Genomic DNA, 19,082 nt, shown 5'->3' with positions numbered 1-19,082 from the left:
GGAGGATCACCCTAGTGGAAAGGGGACAATCTGGGCCTCTGGCCTGCCATGCACACAAGCATAACAATTGCTTTTGTTTAACATGGGGATGGAATATTTGATCCATTCCAACCAGGCATTTGCATCTTGGTATGCTGTCTTAATTGCCAAAGTTTGTTTTAAGTCTTTAACTTTTATGATAGCTATCTTGGTCTTGTTGTTAGATGGAAGAAGAGCAATTGTTCCATTGTAAGAGTTTTTGGAAGAAGGCTTAGAGGAAGGTGCAGTCGGTGGGGGATCAAAGAAATGAATCTAATAGGGTTTGTCTCTGAAACCTCAGCCCCCATACCATAAAACTGGCTTAAAGAAGGGAACTGGCTGAGAAAAGGGGAAGAACTTTGGGGGTTTGAGATAATAACCTGTATAGAATTACACTGGTTTAGCTGACAGTTAAGGGGAAGGGCTGTCCCTCTAGTAAAATGAATGTATGGTTTTAGGAAATTACAAAAACCAATTGGGATGGTCCATTCTTGCTCTTTAGTGGTCCACAGAATGTTGGACCAACTATGGCATAAAAGCACCACATCGGAGAGCAAGACTCCTGGTTGACACTGGGGTCTTTATCGAAAACTCCTCAGATTAAATGATCCTGATTCACTAATGCCCAGTCTGAGGAAAGTCAGGAGAGACAGAGGTACTTTTCTGAAGTAGAGAACTGTCTTTGACCTGGCAAGTCCCCACAGTGTATAACAAGGCAAGCATTAAATGCAATAGTTTGAAGTGAAATTGACTTGGTTATGTTAATAACTAGATGGTCAGCAATAGAGCAAGGAAAGAAGAAAGAGTAATAGATAGATGAAAGAGTTAAATTTTTCTTAGCTTTAGTTTGGTAGGGTTTTCCCCTGGGACTATGGCCTACAAACTCTGGAGGGGGTGGTGCTTTCTTGACTGAGGTGTGATGAGTCCATCCCCTTTTCACTGTATGAACAGCAGTCTCAGTAGTTAGCAGCACAAGGTAGGGTCCTTCCCAGGCTAGCTCAAGTTTTCCTTCTTTCCACCCTTTGATGAGAATGTGATCTTCAGGCTCGTGCTGGTTTACTGAAAATTCTAGGGGTGGTACCTGTGCTAAAAGACTTTTAGTTTTGAGGGAAAGGAAAGTGGAAGATAAACCAAGTATATAATTTCTAAGAAATTGACCTTTTGTTTTAAATGTGGGGACATCAGCAGTGGACTTTATCATCCTTGGTGCCTTCTTACTGAGAAATTTCCTTTAGCACCTATTTTTATTAGTTTTTAGACTAAAAGAAGTCAAACACCATTTTATATTTGACAATGGTTCCCGTATGATTTTTATACCAGATAAGCTAAATTTCAACTTTATATTAGTGTGTTATTAATGTTAAACTCAATTGCAATAAAACATTGTAGACATATTTATCTAATTTTAATGTCTTACCATAAGGTAAGATTTTTATAGACTCTTTTTAAACTTTTATATTTGTGTTAAAGAGCAGGTTAGTGCTTTAAGAAAAACCAGTTGTGCTTTTATTTTAATGTCCAGTTCACAGAAAAACTGGATGATATCTCTTTAACTTTAGCCAATATGTTTACACACAGAACTTCCTTTACAATTAACATTTCAAAACTTGCTTAAACTTTTAAAACAAAATTTTTTTAACCCTTTAATGTAGGTAAAAATCCACATTCTTATGCCTCCTTATAATCCTTTTGCCAAAGGTATATTTTACTTTCCGTATACACCTTGCATATAAACTGTTTCTTCAATAGTTTTACATTCAGGAGGCCTAATTACTTTTAAATTATACAACATTTCTTGCATAAATTCCCTTTTATAATATTTTTTCACAACTTTTACAGACAATTCTTTGACATGCTACAACTTTCTGACTTGTTGCAAACATCCCTTTTTTTAAACAACCAGTTAATTTATTTTAGGACAAGAATTTACCATATAACATTCCTTTTTACATACATTCTCCCCCTCCCCCCCACCTTTTAATTTTTTCTCAAAGATGATAACCACTCTTTTCCAAAGCGAACTTTCTTCATTTCTGTGGACTATACTGTCTAAGGCCAAAAGATTAGAAGTTAAGATAATATATGTTACACTGTTAACTTTTAGCAAACTTTACTTTTGTTGAAAACCTTGTAAGTTTGGGATTTCAATTATTCTTTGCTATTAAAAAGACCTTGTTCAGTCCATATTAACTTAGTATTGGTATAGATGGCTCCTTCCTGATTCTGTAAGTACTTTAAGGTTTGGATGAGTGCAAACAGCTTGCACATTTGAGCAGCCCAATTATTAGGCAATTTTCCTAACTCTGCTTCTACAAGAATTTCCTTATCACTTACTGAATACCCATTGTGTCTTTTTCCCTCAATCACCCGGGAGGAACCATCTATTGTCCTGTCCTGAAGGGCGTTTCTCCTAGGTCTGGTCAGACCTTTGTATGGTAATTAATTAAGATTTAGATCCCCTGGGCCAAGTGCAGTGGCTCATGCCTGTAATCCCAACACTTTGGGAGGCCGAGGCAAGTGGATCACGAGGTCAGGAGATCGAGACCATCCTGGCTAACATGGTGAAACCCCATCTCTACTAAAAATATAAAAAATTAGCTGGGCATGGTGGTGGGTTCCTGTAGTCCCAGTTACTTGGGAGGCTGAGGCAGAAGAATGGCGTGAGCCCAGGAGGCGGAGCTTGCAGTGAGCCAAGATCACGCCACTGCACTCCAGCCTGGGCGACAGAGTGAGACAGTCTCAAAAAAATATATATTTAGATCCCCAGTTAGGAAACCTGCTGAGTTAAGGGAATTATCAGTGGTTAATGTTAAATCATCTTTTTCTAACAGAATAGCCCCATACTTTAAGATTTTGTGGTTAGTGAGCTACTTTTTGCCTTTTTTTTTTTTTTTGACTTAGGATAGTTCTGAACTGGTGAGGTGTGCTCACAATGAAGTTTCCTCTAAAAGTTATTTTTCTACTTTCTTCTGCTAGGAAAGCAGTTGCCACTACAGATTGAATGCATTTGGGTCATCCGTGGGTTGCTGGGTTAAGGGTTTTTGATAGGAAGGCTATGGGTTGTCAGTGGCCTCAGTGTTTTCGGGCTATGCCCTTGTTTACACTGACAACAAGGTAGTATTGGAGTGTTATAGTGTCATGGAGAAGACTTTCAATTATCAATTATAGGTTTTAAATTTACCCAGGCTTTTAAAGGAATAGGGTACATTGTTTTCTCTTTACCACTTCTCTTTCTCTCTTCCTTTCTCTCTTTCTGTGTCTTTCTCTCTCTCTCTTTGACTCCCTCTTTGTATCTCTGTCTCTTCCTCTCTTTCTGCCTTTTTCTCTCTCTTTTTCCTCTCTCTCTTTTCCCTCTCTCTCTCTCTTTCCCTTCTCTCTCTCTTTCCTCTCTCAGTTCTGGGATTCTTTAACCCTGCTTCCCCATATTATTTAGGGGGCCTGGTAGACAAGGACCTTGGTCCTCCAGATGGAGGCTGGGGTCCTTTAAGAGATGGTTCAGACCCTTTATAGTTTCTGGCTCCCTGGAAACTCTGCCTAGAAGTACCTGGGTTTGGAGCCATCTGTTGGAAGGTGGAAAACATAAGTTTTGTCTTTTGTTTCTGTTTTCCTTCATCCCTTTTCACATATAGTTTCTGAGCTTCCCTAAGAAGCTCACTTAGGGGATGGTCTTCCCAACATCTATCTTTTTTAACTTTTTTGAAATGTCTGGCCAACTTTTAGTGACAAATTGGAGTTTCAACATTCCTTGCCCAAGGGGATCATCCAAATTGAGGCCTGCATATTGCCTCATTTGGTCCTTCAGTCTGTCTAGGAATCTCATAGGCCCTTCATCCTTTTCCTGTTGTATATCAAATGCTTTAGAAAGATTTCAGGTTCAGGGTACTGATTCCTGAATTCCTTTTATTATTATCTCCCTTGGGTCCTGCATATTTTCCCAGTGATCTGCATTGTCATTATCCCACCAGGGGTCTTAGGAGGGGAATTTCTGGTCCATGGTAGGGACGTTTATACCGGGAGGGTGCTCACATTCCCAAACTACCATAGCAGCCCTTTGAATCATACTCCTTTCTTCTCCCTGAAAAGAGGATGCCTAAGATGGATGTTAATTTGACCCAAGTGTATAACTGAAGGCCTAAGAATTGGTCAGTTTGGTCTGCCACTCCGTAAGGGTTATCTAGTAGCAGTTTAAGCTCCTTTTTTAAAATTCCAGACTTCTGAACTGGTTAAGGGAGCATTTACAAAGCCAAAGGCCCCTGCTTCTTGTAGTACCTCTTTCAAAGGGAAGAGGGTCGGGGCTGACCTCTTAGGTACGGAGGGGAACGGGAAATTCTGAATATCTTTTTTACATTGTTCTACCTCACGCTGGAGTCCTTTTAGAGAGGAGTCTTTAGGTTGGGAGGGGAACAGGCTGGTAAAACGGTAATTCCCAAGACTCAGGGTTATAAAGAGGAGGGATAACGCGAGTAGAGGGGGAATTTGGAATGGGATCTGTGGTGGCAGTGGCTCTCTGAGGGGAAAGATTGGGGACACTGAGTGGGGCAAGGTAGCCTAGGGGATCCCATGTGCTGGAGTCTTTAGGCATAAAAGCTGGCTCCTCTGACTTTTCATTTTGAGGTGCCAGATTGGGTTCTTCCCAATTTGTTTTTAAGGGAAAAAGGAGGCAGGTCCTTGCCTCCAACAAAGAGCATAGTCTAGTTCTTCTTGAGACACTGGATTTTTATCATTAATATATCAGATTAGAAGCTGACACATTACATCCTCATTCGGCTTAAACTTTGGCTGAAAGATTGAGGGTTTGAGGATAGGTCCTTGAGTCCAAATAAAACAGCAATATTTTATCATTTGTTGCTTTTTCCTATGTTCAGTCCTTTCATTATCCTTCCAGTGTTTTAGCATGAGGCCTAGGGGGGTACCTGGGATGATATCTTTGTTACCATCTTTATCCCCTTTGTTACCTGTCTTGCTTGGGGTATTTCCCATCTTGATGGTTTTGGGGTAAGGTTCAATTTCCCTTACTGGAAATTTCTCACCTTTTGGGGTAAGGCTCAACTTGCCCCACTGGAAATCTCTTGCCTTTTGGGGTGAGATTCAATTTCCCCCACTGGAAATTTCTTGCCTTTTGGGGTGAGGCTCAATTTCCCCACTGGAAATTTCTTGCCTTTTGGGGTGAAGCTCAATTTCCCCACTGGAAATTTCTTGCCTTTTCTACTACTGGAGGTTTGTGTGAGGTTCAATTCCCCCCAATGGGGATGTCTCGCATCTTTTTAAGCTCTAAGCCACCCCAACCAAGGAGTACTTAACCCCCCTCCACACCTCCTCACCGCACCCCCCCACAGCTTTCTTACCTTGGTCCAGACCACCAAGGAAATACTTTTTTTTTTTTTTTTTGAGATGGAGTCTTGCTCTGTCGTCCAGACTGGAGTGCAGTGGCACGATCTCGGCTCACTGCAAGCTCCGCCTCCAGGGTTCACACCATTCTCCTGCCTCAGCCTCCTGAGTAGCTGGGACTACAGGCGCCTGCCACCACGCCCAGCTAATTTTTTGTATTTTTAGTATAGATGGGGTTTCACCATGTTAGCCAGGATGGTCTCGATCTCCTGACCTCATGACCCGCCCACCTCGGCCTCCCAAAGTGCTGGGATTACAGGCATGAGCCACTGCACCCAGCCCACCAAGGAAATACTTTACCAGCTCCCATGGCCTCTCCTTCCTTGGTCTGTGCACAGAGTCATCGCCACAGTATGTGAGGATCCTTTAAGCTAGGTTGCTGGCCAGTTTTTTTTTTTTTTTTCCGCATTGCTGAGAGCTTGGGTTATTCCTCACACTGGGTGGGCCTTGATTTCTCACCCCCGAGGCCACCACAAGGGGGCAGGGCACACCTCCTCATGAGAGAGAACCAGAGAGTGTCCCCAGACGGGAATATAATCACGGGCGAGCCCCCAAATTATTATACATAAAGTTTCAGTGCCACAAAAAAATAGCACTCGAATATAAAATTTATTTTAATTCTCAGCAAGGCAAGGTACTCCTATAGAAGGGTGCACCCTTACAGATGGAGCAATGGTAAGGGCACACTTGGACAAGGGAGGGGAAGGGGTGCTATCCCTGATGCACATGGCCCCTGCTGCTGTGTCATTCCCCTACTGGCTAGGGTTAGACTGCACACGCTAAACTAATTCTGACTGGCTAATTTAAAGAGAGTGACTGGGTGGGTGGTTTGGCAGGAAATATGGTTATGACAGAGCAGGTAATCAGAATGAGTCGGGGTAGAGTAGGTAATTGGAATGAGTCAGGGTGGAGCAGGTAATGGGAATGAGTCAGGGTGGAGTAGGTAATTGGAATGAGTCGGGGTGGAGCAGGTGATTGAAAGGAGTCAGAGTGAAGCAGGTAATCAAAAAAGGTTGCTTTATGAGGAAGTTAAGTTTAAAAGTAGAAGGCAAAGAATTGAACAAACTGGCATACTGATTCTTTGAAAAGAAATTTAGAACTCATATCCAACATAAGTTACATTTACTGGTCTGTTACAAAGGATATTATAAGGAATGCAGATGAATAGCCAGATGAAGAGATACATAGTGTGAGGTGTGGTGGGGCAAAGCTCTCACATCCTTTCTGGGTGTGCATCCTCCCTCACTAGCACCTCCAAGTGTTCAGCAACCTCCATGTGTTCCACAACAAGGAAGCCCATCAAGTCTTGCTCAAGAGTTTTTATAGAGCTTGATCTTCACCCTCCCCAACTCCCACCTGCATCTCTGCCCTTTCCAGAGACTGGTAGGTAGAGCTGCAAGCTCTAACTCTCTAGTCCTCTTATCACTTGGTCTTTCCAGTGACTGGCCCTATCCTAACTAATCTCATTAGCATAAACTGAGGAGTCATCACAAGGGCTCATTTAGAGTAACAAAAGATACTCTTATCATTCAGGAAATTCCAGGTGTTTTAGGAGCTCTATGACAGGAATGTCAGACAAAGACCAAATAGGTATATTTCATATTATGCCACAGAGGCCAAAGACTGGCATGCCTGCTTGTATTCTTGCTTGTTATACAATTCTAGGTTCTCAGTTCTATTCCTTGAAAGTTTTGAAGGCATTGCTCCACTGACTTTTAGCATCCTATGCTGTGGATAAGAAATCTGACATCAGTCTGATTCTTCTTCCATTTTAGGTTGCCTGTCTTTTCTCTTTCCCATCGAACTACCAGAGAAAGTGGAAATCCCAAGCTACCTTTTCCAAGCAAGACATAATTCCCATCAGCATCCATTCCTTCTCATTCCCCCTCTACCCACACAGCCTATCACACTGCTTTGCCTCCAGAACAGAAAGAAGCTTGGAGCACCTCTAATTCCTGGGGTTCCCAGGAGGATGCACTTGCTTACCCTTTGGCCACTAAACCACTCATATCCATATCAGAGCCTCCTCAGAGTAAGTGTTTAATAAATATGTGTTGAGTAAATCTACTAGACACCCCCAATCCTCAGGGAGGCATGTTCCAAGACCCCCAATGGATGCCTGAAACTGTGGATAGCACCAAACCCTGTAAACAGTATGTTCTTACCTATACATACATATCTATGATAAATTTTTCATAAATTAGAGACAGTAAGAGATTAACAACAATAACTATTAATAAAATAGATCAATTATAACAATATGCCAGCTTAACTACTCTTGTGCTTTGGGGCCATTATAAAGTAAAATAAGGGTTACTTGAACACAAACACTGAGATACTGTGACAGTCAATTTGATAACCTAGACAGTTACTAAGTGACTAATGGGTGGGGGGCATTTACAGCATGAATACGCTGGAAGATTCATGTCTCAGGCAAGACAGAGTAGGAAAGCTTGAGATGTCATCATGCTACCCAAAATGCACCCAGTTTGAAACTTATGAATTGTTGCCAAGTGCAGTGCCATGCACCTGTAGTCCCAGCTACTTGAGAGGCTGAGGTGGGAAGATGATTTGAGCCCAACAGTTTGAGGCTGTAGTGTGCCATGATCACACCTGTGAATACCACTGCACTCCAGCCTGAGCAATGTAGCAACACCCCATCTCTTAAAAAGAAAAATAAAAGTATAAAGTGTTGATTTCTGTAATTTTCCATGTAATATTTTTAGACTGTGGTTGACCTCAGGTAACTGTAACCTTAGAAAGTGAATCCACAGATAAACAGGGAATACTGTAAATGAAACTACAGTACTTGGAGCTAAAAGACCCTCTGGGCTCTTACCTCTCTCCCTTGTTTATCCAGATACAACCAGAAACCCAAACTCCCCAGTTTCTCTATTACCATAGTTCTATGGCTACCCTAATCTGATTAATTTTCCACCCTTCCCAAGTCTTCCACTATGACCCCTGGGACTCAACTGTAAAATTCCTTCCTCTTTCTACAACCCCAGTAATATTTCAGTGCAGGCATCAGTCATTCCCTTCTTAGTTATGTCATCTACCACCCATGCCATCCCTACTACCATCCCTCTCCTTATTGATGATTCTATAGTAATACCTGCTGTATTGCTGCTGTGACAAATTATGACACACTTATTGACTTAAAACAATATAAAGGTATTATCTTACAGTTCTGGAGTCTAAAATGGTTTCAGCCAGGCCATGTTTCTTCTGCAGGTACTATCTTCTGGAGAAGAAGAATCATTTCTGTGCCTTTCTAGCTCCTAGAGGCTGCCCACATTCCTTGACCCAAGACCCCACATCACTCCAACCTCTGCCTCCAGGGTCACATCTCCTTCTCTGACTCTAACCCTATTGCCTCATTCTTATTAAGACCCTTGTGATTAAATTCCCTCTCCTCCTTCCAGGTAAAGGCAGAATAAACTTCCCATCTGAAAATCTTTAACTTAATCATATATGCAAAGTCCCTTTTGCTGTGTAAAGTAACATTCTCAAGTCCTGAGGATTACAACATCTTTATGGGGCCAATATTGTGCTTACCACGCCCAGCTTTTCCTTCCACACTGGCAGTGTCACCATTCTCTGCTTGAAGATCCTTCCAACACCTAGACCTCTCAGCTATTTGTTCTGTATAATTATCTCTTCCTCTACTGTACCTCACTCACCTATCCTTTGGTCATACCCAAGATCTTGCCATTACCAACAACTACACTTCTTCCAAAATCTGAATTTCAGACATCTAATTTTTGTTTTTACTATAACATTTCATTGAAACCACCAGCTCAAGCAATTATACAAATTTGAAAATCTCCAATCCACCCACCAAACCAGTTTTTACTTTCTCTCATCCTTCTCTCCTCCATTCTGACCTAGCCTAGACCTGTGGTCCATCATTGTAATTCCTCCCTTGAAAATCCTTAATTCGGTGGCCCTTTTTGCCCACCAGTACACATACCTGAAAAAGCCCTGTCCCTGGTTACAGTATAATAAATGCAAAATGACCAATGTACTAGTAATGTCTGCCCAGAGTGGAACTCAATCACCCATAACTATGATTAAACTACTCTTTTGGCCTACTTGCTGTACTATTGCTAAAATGGTATAACCTAATAGCTAACAAACTCATCATTATTATCCTTTTTATTTTTTGTAGAGATGGGATCTCATTATGTTGCCCAGACTGGCCTTGAACTTCTAGCCTCAAGCAATCCTTCTGCCTCAGCCTCCTGAGTATCTAGGATTAGGGCATGAGTCACTGCACGCAGCTACTACTATCCATCTTTTAAAGATCCTTGCAGGCTGGGCGCGGTGGCTCACGCCTGTAATCCCAGCACTTTGGGAGCCCAAGGTGGGTGGATCACCTGAAGTCAGGAGTTCAAGACCAGCCTGGCCAACATGGTGAAACCTCATCTCTACCAAAAATACAAAAATTAGCCAGTCATGGTGGCAGGCACCTGCAGTCCCACCTACTCAGAAGGCTGAGGCAGGAGAATCACTTGAACCCAGGAGGCAGAGGTTGCAGTGAGCCAACATCATACCACTGCACTCCAGCCTGGGCTACAGAGCCAGACTCTGTTTAAAAAAAAAAAAAAAAAAAAAAAAATCCATGCAGTTCCCTCACTTGTGCATCTCTGATCATGTGGCTCAGAACTGAAATGTCCAGATGACAGTGCTTTATTACAAGCAGACCCACCGTTCCAGTAAATCTAAAGAAGTCTAGTGCTAAAATATATGAAATGTTTAAACTAAAAAGATTTTCATTTTTTTAAAATTATCAGTGTGCTTGATGCTTAAAACCGACATATAAGGTAATATAAAATGAGTGCTTTCCACCCATAAGCATTTATGTACTAAAAAGACAAGCAAGGCAAGATGTAAAATATAGAAGTTAAAAATGAAAATAGTGTTGGAGCTGCTATTTGACAAGAACATTTTCAAACATGGCAGGTGAACTTCAACAGGGACTGATACAAAATAATTCACTCTGAAAATAAATATATAATCTATATTTACAGAGTAATGAGCTCAGAACCATCTGTTATAAACCAGTAAGGAAGACATTATTAACTACTGAAATGAGACACTAATTCAATATGATAGAGGGTGGAAAAAGTGAGACATTAACAAAAGCAGATTACAAATAGAATACAAGAAGGTATCCTAGACCACATAGTATCTATAATGTATAAAGATCTATTTTATTCACCTCAAGAAAGATAATTGAATTTATAAAAAGAAAAAACAGAGAGGGGGTAACTAAAAACCATGAAATGAGACTCTGGTTGTTTAACTCTGAATACCAATAATAAAAGTAATAAATATTAGTAATTATCATGCATGTACTGTATTTAGAAATCTAATCCATGTTATTTCATGTAATCATCATAGGAATCTCATGAGACACATGTTACAGTCTTCATCTTATAGATGACGCATTAGTCTGCTCAGGCCGCTGTAACAAAATACCACAGACTGGGTGATTTAAACAATATACATTTATTTTTCTCACAGTTTGGGAAGCCAGAAGTCCAAGATCAAGGTGCCAACCAGGTTGGTTCCTGCTGAAAGGTCTTTTCCTGTCTTATAGAAGGCCAACTTCTCACTGTGTCTTCACATGGCAGAGACAGAGCTCGATCTCTAGTTTCTCTTCATCTTCTGATAAGGACACCAGACCAGTTCTATTGGATCAACCCCCACCCTTATGATCTCCTTTAACCTTAATTCCATCCTTGGAGACCCCATCTCCAAATTCAGTCACATTGGGGGTTTAGGTTTCAATGTATGAGTTTTCTGGGGGACACAATTCAGTCCATAACAGATGAGAAACTTGAGATCTACTTCTCACCCTACCCTGGTCCCTGGGAGGCTGACCCCTGGGAACTGTATTGTCATAGCTCCTTCTGTGTTAGAGTTGGGTTCAGCCATCAGGAGGAAATTAGAGGGTGAGAGGTTGAAATATTTATCCCTTTGGTTCCCATCCTGCCATGCCATGATTGAATGGTGGCTATGGCACCTGTTTGGTGATCCTTCTCCTATACCTCCAATCCTTGCCAGGATCCACTAACTGTTCCCACCCATTGTTCCTCTAGGACCAACATGGTAATGGCTTCCCACTGCTGCCAGTTCCAGGGTGCTTTACTATCCCTTCTTGTTTCTGTTATCCCAGCATACACATTTGTCAATAGTGACTTTGTTAGACATTCTTCAATTGCCTCTTTTTGATGTACCATCTGTTTCCTACCAGATGCTAACAAAATAAGTGGTACCCAGGAGACAAACCTTCAAAATAGGATTCTAAAATTGCTCACACATTTGATTAGAGGACAGATCACCTCTTTTGCAGACATGTGGTGCCATCGTAGTTACCCAAATTGTTACTGGTAGTGACGAGGAATGAAGTGTAAGTCCAGAGAAATTAATTGGGAGATAATTGCGGCATCTAGTTGCCAAGGCAAAAAGGTGGCACCTGTTTGGTAAGGCAGCAGAGGTCATGAGTACATGGCCAAGGAATCCAAGTGACTTCAGGACCCAGGATCATAAACTGGGTGTTGCCTGATCCTCCAAATCAATAAGATTGGACATTCTCAACATTATGCTTTTGTTAATGGAGATAGTATTTACAGGAATAGTCTCAAGCAGCTTTTGAGGACACAAATAACTCCTTGGGTAAATGTCTGAGACTCTCATAGTACCTTTTATTACTGCTTTGCCCCCTTTTTTCTCAACCCAAATCTATGATTTCATGGACCTTTTTCTGTGACCAGTTAACCTAAGAGCATAGACATGGGCCTAACCTATAGTTGGGTCTGCATGTTGCTATATTACAGCCCTAACTCAGGGACAGCCTTGAAAGACAGTGATGAAAATAAGTCTTCCCAGTGGGGAAGTAAGAGCTTAGGAGAAAAGACCGTTTGAAAGTTCAATTTGCACTAAAAGGATATAGGAACTAAAATACAGGTCTACACTGACTCTTGGACAGTGGCTACAAGATTGGCCTACTGGTAAGAATTTGAAAAAACAAGATTGGCATTAGATGATCTGGGAGAGAGGTATAAATGGACTTATAAAAACTGGCTCAGAATATGGACATATTTAAGTACCATGTATATGCCTACTAGAGGACTCTCTCAATAATCAGGTTAATGTGATGTCTTACTGTATCGGTGGTTTTCAAGATGAACTCCAGATTTGAAGATTCACTAGAAGGACTCACAGGATTCGGAAGCCATTATAGTCACAGGTATAGTTTATATGCAAGAAAGATACAAAACAGGGCCAGGTGCTGTGGCTTACGCCTGTAATCCTAGCACTTTGGGAGGCCAAGGCAGGTGGATCACAATGTCAGGAGTTCAAGACCATCCTGGCCAACATGGTGACACCCCATCTCTACTAAAAATACAAAAATGAGATGGGCATGGTGGTGCACACCTGTAGTCCCAGCTACTCAGGAGGCTGAGGCAGGAGAATCGCTTGAACTCATGAGGCAGAGGTTGCAGTGAGCTGAGATCATGCCATTACACTAAGCCTGGTGACAGAGTGAGACTCCGTGTCAAAAAAAAAGATACAAAACAGGATCAATAAAGAAAAAAATCCCTCCCTACATGGTTCAGAGTTAGGGTTGGCTGCAAGAGAAACTTGATAAGACTTAGGAGGCAGAAGGAAGGCTGAGTAGGTGATACTCACCATTGATCATCATTGATCAAGGGCCATAAGGGAAAGACTCAGAGGTGCTAGTGGTTTCCAAGTCATCCCTGCCTGTTCTCACTCCACATCCAGCTCACCTTCCTGTCAACCTTGATAGCACCAAGTCTCGTCAGTGAATTTTCTCTGATGCATTTTGGATCTTTACTTCCTCAGATCCTGCCACAATTACATAAGGTTTTATTTCTCTCATGTATTCCTTATTCCATATTAACAGTCCAAATTATCTGATTAAATCAAAGCTGATACAGGGATTGTGTTTCCTGACTTTCCAGTTCTTGACTTGAGTCTTTATGGTACCCAGCTGTACTTCCTACCCTTGGAGTTTGAGATATTTCCCAGTAATAAATGCTTTCTAATCCATTTCAGATTCCAGGCTATAATTTGGTTTCAAATATGCTAGATAGAGATGTCCTCAGATATGTTAGATAGAGATGTCCTAAGGTAGTTAGAAATATTATACTGGGGCCAGGTACAGTGGCTCATGCCTGTAATTCCAGCACTTTGGGAGGCCAAGGTGGGCGGATCACCTGGAGTTCAGGAGTTCGAGACTAGCCTGACCAACATGGAGAAACCCCGTCTCTACTAAAAATACAAAAATTAGCTGGGCGTGGTGGCACATGCCTGTAACCCTGCCTACTCGGAAAGCTGAGAGTTGTTTGAACCCAGGAGGTGGAGGTTGCAGTGAGCCGAGATCAGGCCATTGCACTCTAGCCTGGGCAACAAGAACGAAACTCCATCTCAAAAGAAAGAAAAAGGAAAGGAAAGGAAAAGGAAAAGGAAAGGTGATACTGAAGCACAAGGGATATAGTTGTGGAATATTTATCAAGAGGTTGTAGGACCCAAGGGAAGATTCTTCCTTCACCCTCTGAAGTTTTGCTGAAAAATAAGATGACAAAAGGCAGATTAATATAGAGAAAAGACACACAAGTCTGTTAACATGTATGGGGGAAATCACAGAGTGATAACCCCAACCCCACAATGGGGTACAAAAGCTTATACATTGTCTCCAGGTTACAGAAAGAATGGGGGCTCAGAGTATGGCCAAAAATACATTATGGTGGTAAGTCAGGTTACAGCGGCAAGACAGGTTATGGCAGAGAGAGAAGAGGAGGGTTGGCTAGCAACAGCGATCCTGTTATGCAGATGTAAATTCACAGTTGGTAGCCTTCAGAGAGAAAGATGGTAAATGTTTCTTTCAGACCTTTATGGTGCCAGACAAGAGAAGACCTTCGGAGAATGCGGGACTTTATCAATGCAGACTTTTTTTTACAAATGCTAATCTCTCCCACAAAAGACAGCTTTTTAGCTATTATTTTATTTCCAGCCTTTCTGAATAGTCATCTTGAACGATGTCAAGAAAATATATTTGGGGGTGAAATATTTTCATTTCCTTCAAGATCACAAAATCACCTCAAATAACAACTCACTGATAGAATCATAGAGGGTAACACCAAAAATTTTTCTGATAAGCCTGACATCAGAGTGAATCACAGAAATCCTGTATTCTAGGCCAGTGCTCCTCAGCCTTTTTTTATTATTGCTTCCCTAAGAATTCATTTCAGATGTTTTTGCCTGATTCCCTCCCCCTTGACATCTTAATGTCATAGCTTTACTGGCACATGTGCTGTCTGCATATCCATGCATTATATATTAAAAGAGAGATTCTTTTAATCCCTCAAGCACCAGTTTTTGCCTCCATCACATGTTCTAGACCCAGATCTACCATTTACCTTGCTATGTTTTTGATATAGTTTGTACATTTGTCCCCACCCAAATCTCATGTTGAACTATAATTCCCGTTATTGGAGGAGGGGCCTTGACAGAAGTGACTGGATCATGGGAGTGGATTTCTCATGAATGGTTTAGCACTATCCCCTTGGTGCTGTCCTTGAGATAGTGAGTTCTCAGGAGATCTGGTCATTTAAAAGTGTGTGGCCCTTCCCCGCCAACCCTCTCTCTCTTGCTCCTCCTTTTGCCATGTGATGTACCTGCCCCTCTTTGCCTTCTGCCATGATTGGAAGCTTCCTGAAGCCTCCCCGGAATCAGATGCCACTATGCTTCCTGTATAGCCTGCAGAGCCATGGGCCAATTAAACCTCTTTTCTTATAAAATACACAGCCTCGGGTATTTCTTTATAGCAGTGCAAGAACAACCTAATACCTTTTTCTTAAGAAAAGCCACTACAATTTCTGAGTGTTGGTTTCCTCTTGGAAGCCTGACCAGAAAGCACGACACTATTCTCAATTTTCTGCCAATGTCTGTCCATCCACAGATACTACCCCACTAATGACCTTGTCCTTTGGCCCACTTACAGCATTTAGTTGCACATATGTGAGGGGTATATATTGTCAGTTAGGTGAATGCAAAATTGAGCTACATTTTTCTTTAAACTGCCATAGATGTCACTTTCAAGGCCCCAGTCAGTTTAGAGCAGACAGCCTATTTATTCCATTTTGCAAGCTCAGAACAGTCTGACAATTTGTCTGTCAGTTTCAGGATTTATCACCATCAGTCACATTGGAGTTCAAAGTCATTTCTCCTATCCTGGGCCCCACCTGGATTAGAAACATTTACATTAAACAGGAGGGGAAAAGTGTAGCTTCTCTGTCCTTCCACTCTACCTCTTAGTCATTGCATTGTCATGCAGCTGCCGTTCAGCAAAATCTAAACGGAGTAGTCCCCATGGCTTCATTGTCTTTCTATGGCTGGCAGGATATAACTTCTGAAGTTGGCACAGTTTGATCTCTCACCGAAGCAGAGTCAAATGGCTCTGCCTTGTCATACACTAAGTGGTCTGTTGGTGCCCATCTGGGCATCTCACCCACACATACTTCTAGTGTCGCCTCACTACTGAGCAGCATCTCGAAGGGTGCAGACAAGCAGGTGCATGCTCACAATCACATTCTTGTGTTTATCTAGGCCTTGGGGATTCCAAAGGAAAACAAGGCCAAGATGGGGAAGATCTTGTAACTTTCCTACCTGCTCTGTTGTCTGCCACTTAGCAACCACATGAGAAGCAGGTGCCAATTGGTCCCTACATTCAGAAACATCTGCAACCTTTCAGGAAGAAGCACCTTCCCTTTGTTGGGAGACTCCATCAGGGAGGGCAGAGGTTAAAGCCCCAGCAAACTCCCTTTCCAACTCTGTTGCACTCATACCACATCTTCTGATGGGAAAGCATAGTAGGGCAAGGTGACAGCATTTATTTTAACTGAAAGTAAATAAAGTATTTTATCTTTTGTCCTTGTCTGTGAGTTTTCTCCACTATAACGCAGCATATCTCACTTGGCCAGCAAGCGGAGAATAAGGAATTCATCAGCAGCCTGTAATAAAAACCGTGACATATATATAGTACTGGAATTTACTAATCATATCTTTTCCTTTTTATTTACTTATTTATTCTTTTACTTTTTATTTTTCATTTTTTTGAGGCGGAGTCTCACTCTATTGCCCAGGCTGGAATGCAGTGGCACAATCTCGGCTCACTGCAAGCTCCACCTCCCGGGTTCATGCCATTCTCCTGCCTCAGCCTCCCGAGCAGCTGGGACTACAGGTGCCCACCGCCATGCCCTGCTAATTTTTTTTTTTTTTTTTTTGGTATTTTTAGTACAGATGGAGTTTCACCATGTTAGCCAGGATGGTCTCGATCTCCTGACCTTGTGATCTGCCCGCCTCGGCCTTCCAAAGTGCTGGGATTACAGGCGTGAACCACCACACCCAGCCTACTTATTTATTTATAAAGACAGCATCACCCTATGTTGCCCAGGCTGGCCTTAAGCTCCTGGGCTACCTCCCCAGTAACTGGGACTACATGCATGTGCCACCATTCCCGGCTTGTCCTTTTCTCTCTTCTACACTCTAAGACCTTAGATGCAGAGAACTTAACAATTTAACACTTCAAACTAAGTTTTATGTATCTACTTCCCCTCACTTGTATCTCTCCCTGTATCCTATTGCTAAATTAATGATATAATTATCCACCCAATTCAGGATTACTCAGGGAGCCTTCCTCATTCTTATCAGCTATATTTGATCGATCATTCAATCCTGCAAACTCCACTTCAGCAATATATCTCTGTCATAAACCCCTCTGTGTCTTTCTACTGGCTTAATTCTAGCCTTTATCGCCATTTGGTTGAACAACTACAATAAATTCCTAATTGGTCTCCTGGTCCATGGAACCTCTCCCTTCCTACACTGCCACAAGAGCATGTATTTCCCAATGATATGACCAGATTCCTCCCCTGCTTCAAAATATTTGACCCCTGTGGAAACAACAACACAAGCCCTTTACTTGAGAAAGGAAAATATGAAATCAGACATTTTTCTTCCAATATGGAGAGAATACGCTTTAATAGGAATCTTGAAGAAATCTTGAGTCATTGACTTTAAGATCTTTATTCTGGTACTGTGTTGTAAATCCTTTCTCTTTGCTGATAACAGAAGCTCTAGAAAAAAAGACTATCACTGAAGGAGCCAAACAGAAAACCTATTTGCTAGCTAATAAAATTGGGCATAGATCAAAATAAAAATTAAATTGATCATGCTTGATCTGTTCAGTTTCGTGAGATTTCTCTAGTGTTTTCCTGCCATTTTCAGTGTAAAGAGATAAGAATCGTGTTGCTGCCAGACTCTTTTATTATCCACATAGAAGGCAAGTCTTTATATTTGTCAAGGTTTACATGATTAGGAATCATAAATCACAATTAACTACTGCTTAGGAGATAAAGGTTCATGAATTTTGCATGTTGTTAATCACCTTATCACCCTTTCAGGGTTTTAACCTGCTCTTTCTTCATGGTATTAAGTTATCACAACACTATATTTTTTCTATGTTCGGTCTCTACCAGAAAGTAAAGCCACAGAGCAAGGACTTTATTTTGTTAAAATAGTGGTAGCACGCACGAGTTTAATTCATGTGTTCTTTTTTTGTTTTTGTTTTTTCGGTTTCTTTTTTTTTTTGAGACTGAATCTCCCTCTATCGCCCAGGCTGGAGTGCAGTGGTGGGATCTGGGCTCACTGCAACCTCTACCTCCCGCGTTCAAGTGATTCTCTTGCCTTAGCTTCCCAAATAGCTTAGATTACAGACACCAATCACGCCCGGCAAATTTTTGTATTTTTAGTAGAGACAGGGTTTCACCATGTTGGCCAGGCTGGTCTCGAACTCCTAACCTCAAGTGATCCACTCGCCGCGGCCTCCCAAAGTACTGGGATTACAGGCTTGAGCCACTACGCCCGGCTGATTTATTTGTATATATTTCTAGAACAGAGCTTGGTACCAAGTTGAGCATTCAGTAAATATTTGTTGAAATAGAGGGAGAGTGAAAAAGAAAGTAACTCCCTCGCATATTCCACAACTAGCTCTTCACCTATCAAATTACGTGCAATGGAAACATCTTAGGCCTCAGAGCAACCCCGGGTGCGAGGCAGAAGCGGCTGTTATCAGGCCTATTACACAGGTTTAGGGTGAAACTTGAAAATGTGGGCGGGAAAGTCACAAAGCAATGGAAAAACCATCTAGAAAAAAGTCTTTTCTGGATTTCACCATCTAACCTTTGGCGTGAGACCCCAGGAACCGGATGACTCGGCTCAGAAGCAGACACATTTGGAAAGATATTTATCTCACAATAAATTAAGGGACAAAAAGGCCTTCAAAAAGAAAGGAACAGAATAAACGGAATAATTTTTAACTCTTACATTACTTTCAATTTTTACATAATTCTTATATCTGCGGCGAGTGAAACGACTAAAACAAAAGCAAAACACAGCTGCACTGCCCAAAACAAAGATGGCCGAGACGACTCCCATGCCCACACGCAAAATGGACGCTGACTATGACGTTCCCTGCAACAATCCTTAACTGGCCCCCTCCCACCAATTCGGAACCCCGCCTCCGCAACCCGGAACCCCGCCTCCCTCAATGTGCCCGCTTTTCCGACAGAGGCCTGCCCGTG

This window comes from Pongo abelii, chromosome 8 (genome assembly GCF_028885655.2).
Source record: "Pongo abelii isolate AG06213 chromosome 8, NHGRI_mPonAbe1-v2.0_pri, whole genome shotgun sequence".
Taxonomy (NCBI): Eukaryota; Metazoa; Chordata; class Mammalia; order Primates; family Hominidae; genus Pongo; species Pongo abelii.
This window is presented reverse-complemented; position numbering follows the sequence as displayed.